Source organism: Schistocerca nitens, chromosome 2, assembly GCF_023898315.1.
Source record: "Schistocerca nitens isolate TAMUIC-IGC-003100 chromosome 2, iqSchNite1.1, whole genome shotgun sequence".
Lineage (NCBI taxonomy): Eukaryota > Metazoa > Arthropoda > Insecta > Orthoptera > Acrididae > Schistocerca > Schistocerca nitens.
In genome coordinates, this window is record NC_064615.1 from 678,757,377 (window position 1) to 678,768,430 (window position 11,054).

Below are 11,054 nucleotides of genomic sequence, written 5' to 3' on the forward strand. Positions count from 1 at the left end.
TTGGGAGTTCAGATCATGACTCTGAACATGTTAGTGCAGGAAATGCAATTAACTAGCTTGGAACTACATTATTCTTAGGACACAAGCATTACCAATGGTACATAGATCAATTTGCAAAATGTACCATTGTTTTCTGTGGGAAGCATATTTCCATGAATACCTGCTTTATTTACTATCTCATCTTCCTGTAAAATCTTCCTCCAGATCAGTGATGGCAATAACTGGGTTGCTCTAACTGCAGTCATTATTGTGTTCCACGGCTCCTTTCCAAAAGCACAACCATGTAAAGCAAGGCCTATTGTTTTTCAAGTCATTGGTCTCTGTATCTGAGTAACAACACAAGTGCTCTGCAATGGACGTCTAGTGTCTGGTAATTATAATACGCTTCAACTTTAAGGCTTTCCTATCAGTTAATTTTATAGGCATACTTAAGTGCATGCACTAAAGAAAAGTCAACCTGAAGGTTGGTTTGAAAACCACTATGCATTACTAGGTATGGACTTACTGGAGGTGGTACCCCCTTGCCTTCCTCCAGCCAGTTATCATGGGCCTACAGTTTATAATGGACACTAAACCATGGTGTAACTCAGCTTTTTCCACATTAGCAAACATTGGCAGAAGTGAAAGAAGTACCAACATAAAAATCCCAGGACTGAGTGGGACTGAACTGCTGACCTTTGTATTTACTGTATGGCTTTTAGCCTCTGCACTAACACAAGTTCAGTAGAATATCTTGAAGAACAGATGAAGGTGATACAGTGAAAAGCACCATTTTTGTAGACTAGTAAGATGCCCTCTGTAGGAGCATTCCAAGCAGTAGCATGAATTGCAATAATGGAATTGAAAGTAAACAATTGTAGAGCAGTACAAGAAATTAAAGTCCATGATGAGGGTGTGATAAACTGATGAAGTGAGAAGGTAATTACATTCATGGCAACGATGGAACTGTTTAGAGGCTGTAGAAATGATCCCATTATTTGCAGATGGTAGCCAGTGGGGTCACCAGTAACGCAAGAAGGACCACTGCTGAAGAGGGCTTCAGTGGTAATGTCTCAACCACTCTGTGGGCAGCTTGCCAAGGAGGATCAAAGCATGTTGCAATGCACAAGATGGAGCAACATGGGTTTAAAGCTGCCCAATAGCAGATCACTGATGGGCACTTTTGCTCAGATTGCTACTAATTTTGGTTATGTTTTTATTTCACTGTAAAGTCAATAATTCAAGAACAGTCTTAATCACATTTATTATTATTATTATACTGCCAACCGGTTTCAACCCGACGTAAGGGTCATCTTCTGGGCATTTACACCATTACACCATTAGTTTTCTGCCGTTATGTAGACAGGAGTGAAACCACCAGCGACCAATGGTGTAAACGCCCAGAAGATGACCCCTACGTTGAGTTGAAACCGGTTGGCAGTGTAATAATAATAATAATAATAATAATCCCCGTGGAGGCCCGGGAAAAGAATAGGCCTCCGGTATGTTCTGCCAGTCGTAAAAGGCGACGAAAAGAACAAACCACTAATAGGGCTAACCCCCCTCTTAGTGTGATGAGTTGGTTCAGGACAGAACTAAAGAAGCCTCGGACAAGCGTCGTCATGGTCGGGGACGACGCTTGAACCCTATGCCCGCCCACAATGGTAACGACACTGCTAGCCAACTGGAAAATGATTTAAATCCAAATAGAGGTGTTTTGCAGGATATGCTTCCTACAACCACCCTAGAAGGAAAACAAAGGCAGAGGATGAGATGGTCAGATGAAGTTAATCGACACCTCATGTTCTGTTATTACCAAGCAACAAACCTAGGAACCAACACAACTGGATACAGATCACAAGTATACACAACATTTATTACCAGATACCCAGAATTAAAATTTTTAACAGAACAACGACTAGCTGATCAGATCCGTGTAATAATCAGAAATAACAGGATACCCCAGTCAGAATTAGAAAACATCAAACAACAAGTACAACAAATACTGGAACAAAATAATGTGCAAACAGAAGAAGAAGAAAATAGAGTAAGGACTCAAACAAAGAACAACACGCATCAATTAAACAATCAGAGGAAAACGAAATCTTGCAACAGCCACCAGAACAAGCACAAATAGAACACGAAGTGACACACATGTTAGATATAGAAGAAAAATTTCAGCTGACATATATAGAATACAAAGACACAAATACAGACATTAGACCATTCTTGCATAGACTGCCAAGTAACCCACAAGTCGAAACAACAATAAAAACTATCAACACAATCATACACAACAAAATAAATGAATATACAACTATGGAAGAGTTACAACTACTGGTTTATATAGGAGCACTCACTACACTAAATATACACACTAGGCAGAGATCAGAACCAACCAACACACAGAAGAAACCCACAAAACCAGCATGGCAACACAGGCTACAGATCAGAATAGAAAAACTGAGAAAGGACATCGGACAGCTAACACAATTTATAAGAAATGAAATGTCATAAAAAAACGAAAAAGGTTAGGTAAAATCTCACAAGAAGAAGCGATAGAGCAATTAGATGAGAAGAAGCAGAAATTACAAGCATTGGCCAAACGACTTAGGAGATACAAAAAAAGTGAAAATAGAAGGAAACAAAACCAAACATTCAACGCAAACCAAAAGAAATTTTACCAGACAATAGATAACACACACACTAAAATAGACAATCCACCAAACATAACAGACATGGAACACTTCTGGAGCAACATATGGTCAAACCCGGTACAACATAACAGGCATGCACGGTGGATACAAGCAGAAACAGACACATACAAGATGATACCACAAATGCCTGAAGTGATAATTTTGCAACATGAAGTCACCCAAGCTATTAATTCTACTCACAATTGGAAAGCCCCTGGAAAAGATAAAATAGCAAATTTCTGGCCAAAGAAGTTCACCTCAACACATTCACATCTAACTAAATTATTTAACAGTTACATTGCAGACCCATACACATTCCCTGATACACTTACACATGGAATAACTTATCTGAAACCTAAAGATCAAGCAGACACACCAAACCCAGCTCAATATCGCCCCATAACATGCCTACCAACAATATACAAAATATTAACTTCATTCATTACACAGAAATTAATGACACATACAACACAGAACAAAATTATAAATAAAGAACAAAAAGGCTGTTGCAAAGGAGCACGAGGATGTAAAGAGCAACTGATAATAGATGCAGAGGTGACATATCAAGCTAAAACTAAACAAAGGTTGCTACACTACGCATACATTGATTACCAAAAAGCTTTTGATAGTGTACCCCACTCATGGTTACTACAAATATTGGAAATATACAAAGTAGATCCTAAATTGATACAGTTCCTAAACATAGTAATGAAAAATTGGAAAACCACACTTAATATCCAAACAAAGTCAAATAATATCACATCACAGCCAATACAGATTAAGTGTGGAATATACCAAGGAGATTCATTAAGTCCTTTCTGGTTCTGCCTTGCTCTGAACCCACTATCCAACATGCTAAATAATACAAATTATGGATACAATATCACTGGAACATACCCACACAAAATCACACATTTGCTATACATGGGTGATCTAAAACTACTGGCAGCAACCAATCAACAACTCAACCAATTACTAAAGATAACAGAAGTATTCAGCAATGATATAAATATGGCTTTTGGAACAGACAAATGTAAGAAAAATAGCATAGTCAAGGGAAAGCACACTAAACAAGAAGATTACATAATGGATAACCACAGTGACTGCATAGAAGTGATGGAAAAAACAGATGCCTATAAATATCTAGGATACAGACAAAAAATAGGAATAGATAATACAAATATTAAAGAAGAACTAAAAGAAAAATATAGACAAAGACTAACAAAAATACTGAAAACAGAATTGACAGCAAGAAACAAGACAAAAGCTATAAATACCTATGCTATACCAATATTGACCTACTCATTTGGAGTAGTGAAATGGAGTAACACAGACCTAGAAGCACTCAATACACTTACACGATCACAATGCCACAAATATAGAATACATCACATACATTCAGCAACAGAAAGATTCACATTAAGCAGAAAGGAAGGAGGAAGGGGATTTATCGACATAAAAAACCTACATTATGGACAGGTAGACAATTTAAGAAAATTCTTTATAGAACGAGCAGAAATCAGCAAAATACACAAAGCAATCACTCATATAAATACATCTGCTACACCACTGCAATTTCATAACCACTTCTACAACCCTTTAGATCACATAACATCAACAGATACGAAGAAAGTAAATTGGAAAAAGAAAACACTACATGGCAAGCACCCGTATCATCTAACACAGCCACACATCGATCAAGACGCATCCAACACATGGCTAAGAAAAGGCAATATATACAGTGAGACGGAAGGATTCATGATTGCAATACAGGATCAAACAATAAACACCAGGTATTACAGCAAGCATATTATTAAAGATCCCAATACCACAACAGATAAATGCAGACTTTGCAAACAACAAATAGAAACAGTAGATCACATCACAAGCGGATGTACAATACTAGCAAATACAGAATACCCCAGAAGACATGACAATGTTGCAAAAATAATTCATCAACAGCTTGCCTTACAACATAAACTTATAAAACAACACGTTCCCACATACAAGTATGCACCACAAAACGTACAGGAGAATGATGAATACAAATTATACTGGAAAAGAACCATTATAACAGATAAAACAACGCCACATAACAAACCTGACATCATACTCACCAATAAAAAGAAGAAATTAACACAACTAATCGAAATATCCATACCCAATACAACAAATATACAAAAGAAAACAGGAGAAAAAATTGAAAAATACATCCAACTGGCTGAGGAAGTCAAGGACATGTGGCATCAGGATAAAGTTGACAAACCAATTATACTATCAACTACAGCAGTCATACCACACAATATCCACCAGTACATCAACGCAATACAGCCACATCCAAACATATATATACAACTACAGAAATCCGTAATTATTGATACATGTTCAATTACCCGAAAGTTCCTAAACACAATGTAACATATACCGTACAGTTAAAAGGAAGTCACACTTGATCAAGGTCCGCGTCACTTTCATTTCGAACCAGACCTAAGGTCTGAGAAAGGAAAGAAATAATAATAATAATAATAATAATAAAAATACAGTAATGGACTCAAACATCCCAGAGCAAACAAACAAAGAACAACACGCATCAATTAAACAATCAGAGGAAAATGAAATTTTAAGACAGCCACCAGCACAAGCACAAATAAAACACGAAGTGACACACATGTTAGATATAGAAGAAAAATTTCAGTTGACATATATAGAATACAAAGACACAAATACAGACATTAGACCATTCTTGCATAGACCACCAAATAGCCCACAAGTCGAAACAACAATAAAAACTATCAACACAATCATACACAACAAAATAAATGAATACACAACTATGGAAGAGTTACAACTACTGGTTTATGTAGGAGCACTCACTACACTAAATATACACACTAGGCAGATATCAGAACCAACCAACACACAGAAGAAACCCACAAAACCAGCATGGCAACACAGGCTACAGATCAGAATAGAAAAACTGAGAAAAGACATCGGACAGTTAACACAATTTATAAGAAATGAAATATCAGACAAAAAACGAAAAAGGTTAGGTAAAATCTCACAACAAGAAGCAATAGAGCAATTAGATGAAAAGAAGCAAAAATTACAAGCTTTGGCCAAACGACTTAGAAGATACAAAAAAAGTGAAAATAGAAGGAAACAAAACCAAACATTCAACACAAACCAAAAGAAATTTTACCAGACAATAGATAACACACACATTAAAATAAACAATCCACCAAACATAACAGACATGGAACACTTCTGGAGCAACATATGGTCTAACCCGGTACAACATAACAGGCATGCACGGTGGATACAAGCAGAAACAGACACATACAAGATGATACCACTAATGCCTGAAGTGATAATTTTGCAACATGAAGTCACCCAAGCAATTAATTCTACACACAATTGGAAAGCCGCTGGAAATGATAAAATAGCAAATTTCTGGTTAAAGAAGTTCACCTCAACACATTCACATCTAACTAAATTATTTAACAGTTACATTGCAGACCCATACACATTCCCTGATACACTTACACATGGAATAACTTATCTGAAACCTAAAGATCAAGCAGACACACCAAACCCAGCTCAATATCGCCCCATAACATGCCTACCAACAATATACAAAATATTAACTTCAATCATTAAACAGAAATTAATGACACATACAACACAGAACAAAATTATAAATGAAGAACAAAAAGGCTGTTGCAAAGGAGCACGAGGATGTAAAGAGCAACTGATAATAGATGCAGAGGTGACATATCAAGCTAAAACTAAACAAAGGTCGCTACACTACGCATACATTGATTACCAAAAAGCTTTTGATAGTGTACCCCACTCATGGTTACTACAAATATTGGAAATATACAAAGTAGATCCTAAATTGATACAGTTCTTAAACATAGTAATGAAAAATTGGAAAACCACACTTAATATCCAAACAAATTCAAATAATATCACATCACAGCCAATACAGATTAAGCGTGGAATATACCAAGGAGACTCATTAAGTCCTTTCTGGTTCTGCCTTGCTCTGAACCCACTATCCAACATGCTAAATAATACAAATTATGGATACAATATTACTGGAACATACCCACACAAAATCACACATTTGCTATACATGGATGATCTAAAACTACTGGCAGCAACAAATCAACAACTCAACCAATTACTAAAGATAACAGAAGTATTCAGCAATGATATAAGTATGGCTTTTGGAACAGACAAATGTAAGAAAAATAGCATAGTCAAGGGAAAACACACTAAACAAGAAGATTACATATTGGATAACCACAGCGACTGCATAGAAGCGATGGAAAAAACGGATGCCTATAAATATCTAGGGTACAGACAAAAAATAGGAATAGATAATACAAATATTAAAGAAGAACTAAAAGAAAAATATAGACAAAGACTAACAAAAATACTGAAAACAGAATTGACAGCAAGAAACAAGACCAAAGCTATAAATACTTATGCCATACCAATATTGACCTACTCATTTGGAGTAGTGAAATGGAGTAACACAGACCTAGAAGCACTCAATACACTTACACGATCACAATGCCATAAATATAGAATACATCACATACATTCAGCAACAGAAAGATTCACATTAAGCAGAAAGGAAGGAGGAAGGGGATTTATCGATATAAAAAACCTACATTATGGACAGGTAGACAATTTAAGAAAATTCTTTATAGAACGAGCAGAAACTAGCAAAATACACAAAGCAATCACTCATATAAATACATCGGCTACACCACTACAATTTCATAACCACCTCTACAACCCTTTAGACCACATAACATCAACAGATACGAAGAAAGTAAATTGAAAAAAGAAAACACTTCATGGCAAGCACCCGAATCATCTAACACAGCCACACATCGATCAAGACGCATCCAACACATGGCTAAGAAAAGGCAATATATACAGTGAGACAGAAGGATTCATGATTGCAATACAGGATCAAACAATAAACACCAGGTATTACAGCAAGCATATTATTAAAGATCCCAATACCACAACAGATAAATGCAGACTTTGTAAACAACAAATAGAAACAGTAGATCACATCACAAGCGGATGTACAATACTAGCAAATACAGAATACCCCAGAAGACATGACAATGTCGCAAAAATAATACATCAACAGCTTGCCTTACAACATAAACTTATAAAACAACACGTTCCTACATACAAGTATGCACCACAAAATGTACTGGAGAATGATGAATACAAATTATACTGGAAAAGAACCATTATAACAGATAAAACAACGCCACATAACAAACCTGACATCATACTCACCAATAAAAAGAAGAAATTAACACAATTAATCGAAATATCCATACCCAATACAACAAATATACAAAAGAAAACAGGAGAAAAAATTGAAAAATACATCCAACTGGCTGAGGAAGTCAAAGACATGTGGCATCAGGATAAAGTTGACATCATACCAATTATACTATCAACTACAGGAGTCATACCACACAATATCCACCAATACATCAATGCAATACAGCTACATCCAAACATATATATACAATTACAGAAATCCGTAATTATTGATACATGTTCAATTACCCGAAAGTTCCTAAATGCAATATAACATGTACCGTACAGCAAAAAGGAAGTGACGCTTGATAAAGGTCCGCGTCACTCCATTCTTAACCAGACTTAAAAAAAGTCTGAGAAAGTAAAGAAATAATAATAATAAATGTGATTAAGACTGTTCTTGAATTATTGATTAATCATACTAATCACTGGTTCTCTCCACAACCATGTTGTCCAAAAATCACTGTAAAGTGCTTTTTTTTTTAGTTTGAGTCTTGTTCCTTTATTACCTGTTTCACTTGAATCTAATTCCACACACATTTTCAGATGTGCAGGTGGTGCATAACCTTCTTTTAGTAGTAAATATATAAAATGTATATATTTAAACTTCCCATTGTTGGACAATATCATAGAAATCCAGGTGTAAGTTGAGAGTAAGAACAAATTTGCCTCAAATTACAAATAAATAATAATTTTTTTACTGTAATATGATCAGGAAGTAATGCAATTACATCACGTATGCATTGGAATATAATTCTTCAATGTGAACATACATGCAGTGGTTAGACAAAAATATGGAAATGCAGTGAGAAATACGAGGGTTGTTTTTCAAGTATGGGCCATTCGCGCGTATAGTCCCGTAGTTCGCGCGGACGCCGCAACAAGCCACCGCGCCACTTGCCGGCATCCTTCCCATTCACACTGATGCAAGTTGCAGCTCTGTATCTGACGTGTATGCATCGCTGTGCTACTTTATAATGTTTACGATTATTGAATCGCCCGCCGCGTGTGAGATACGGTCAGTGATACGTTTTTTGACCACGAGAAGCCTATCAGATGCAGAAATTCATCGTCAGTTAACAGAAGTTTATGGTTTGAATGCAGTGAGTGAAGGTAAAGTGCGTCAATGGGTTAGAGAGTTTAAAAATGGCCGTCAAAACGTCCATGACGAAGAACGCTCAGGCCGGCCCTCTGTGATCACTGATGATTTGGTGGCTGCAGTCGAAACAAAGATTCGTGAGGACAGAAGATTCACAATTTCCACTCTATCTTTGGAATTTCCACAAGTTTCAAGATCGGTTTTGTACAAAATTGTGTCTGAAAACCTAAACTTTAAGAAACTGTGTTCTCGGTGGGTACCCAGACTCCTCACAGAGGACCACAAAGGGAAGAGATTTACCACCTCATTGGACTTTTTGATTCTTTACGAGGAAGAAGGGGATGACATGTTGAGTCAAATTGTCACTGGAGATGAAACATGGGTATCCCATATCACTCCCGAAAGCAAGCGACAATCGATGGAATGGCGACACACAACCTCATCTGTCATGGTCAAAGCCAAACAGACGCTGTCAAAGCGCAAGATTATGGCAACTGTGTTCTGGGACCGGCGCGGTGTTTTGCTAGTGGACTTTATGCCACGAGGAACGACAATCAACTCAGATGCCTACTGTGCAACTCGAAAGAAGCTCCGCAGAGCAATTCAAAACAAAAGGCGCGGCATGCTGACAAAAGGAGTTTTGCTCCTGCACGATAACGCTAGGCCTCACACCTCTCAAAAGACTCGGGATTTGATAGATTCTTTTGGCTGGGAAGTTTTGGACCATGCACCATACAGCCCCGACCTTGCTCCTAGTGATTTTCATCTTTTCCGGTACCTGAAACACCATCTTGGCGGGCAGCGCTTCAATGACGACGATGAAGTGAAAGCAGCCGTGAACTCTTGGCTGTCAGAGCAGGCAGCCGAATTCTTTGAAGAGGGAATTAAAAACTTAGTTGTACGGTATGACAAGTGCTTAAATAAACAAGGCAACTATGTAGAAAAATAGGTAAAAGTGTGTAGAATCAGAAAATGAAAGTTTTTTTACAAAAGTATTTGTATCTTTTTTTAAAAATAAAAACGGCCCTTACTTAAAAAACAACGCTCGTACATGCTTGAATATAAATGCAGATGCTAGCCAAGCCATCAGGTTGCACTGTTGCATTTTGCCACAAATGCACCTGTGCAATGCCCTCAATATATTGCAAGTACGTCATGGTTAGAACAGTGTTGTGTGCAGTTGAACGTATTGTCAGAGCTCAGTGAAGATGAATGTTGGCAAACTGTTGGTTCTTGTATGGTGTGTGCTTCTGCAACCAAGGTGGCCAAAGTGTTTGGTGTTTTTAAGGGCACCACATGAAAGAGTTACACTGCATACAGGGAAAGTCACAACACAAGCAAAAGTGTAGGCTGAGTGAGTGTGATGGATGGTCATTGAAGAGGGTTGTGATGAAAAATAAGAGGAAGACAGCTGCAAAAGTTGCTGCAGAACGGAATGTGCAAATCTTATCAGTACCAAAACAATGAGAGGGAGTTCCGTAAGCAGGGAATTGCAGGCCGAGATGGAATTCTAAAATCACTTGTCAGTGATGCAAACTGTAGCACAAAGAAGTGGTGCTGAAGTCATAACAGCTGTACTATAGAGCAATGGAAGAATATCACTTTGTCAGATGAGTCTTGTTTCACACTGTTCCCAACTTCTGGCTGAGTTTACATCCCAAGAGTGAAACATGATGACAATTGGGTGATTTGGGCAGCCTATCAGTGTATTCCATGGGCCTCATGGTCACTCTGCAAGGTCACATTACTGCTAAGGATTATGTGACCATTTTAGCTGGTAAGTCCATCCCATGGTATAAGGATTGTTTCTAATGGTGATGATGTGTTAAAAAATGGCAGAGCCCCAGTTCACGCCTCTTTCATTGTCCAGAACTTGCTTCGTGAGCATGAGGATGAATTGTCATATCTTCCCTGACCCCCAG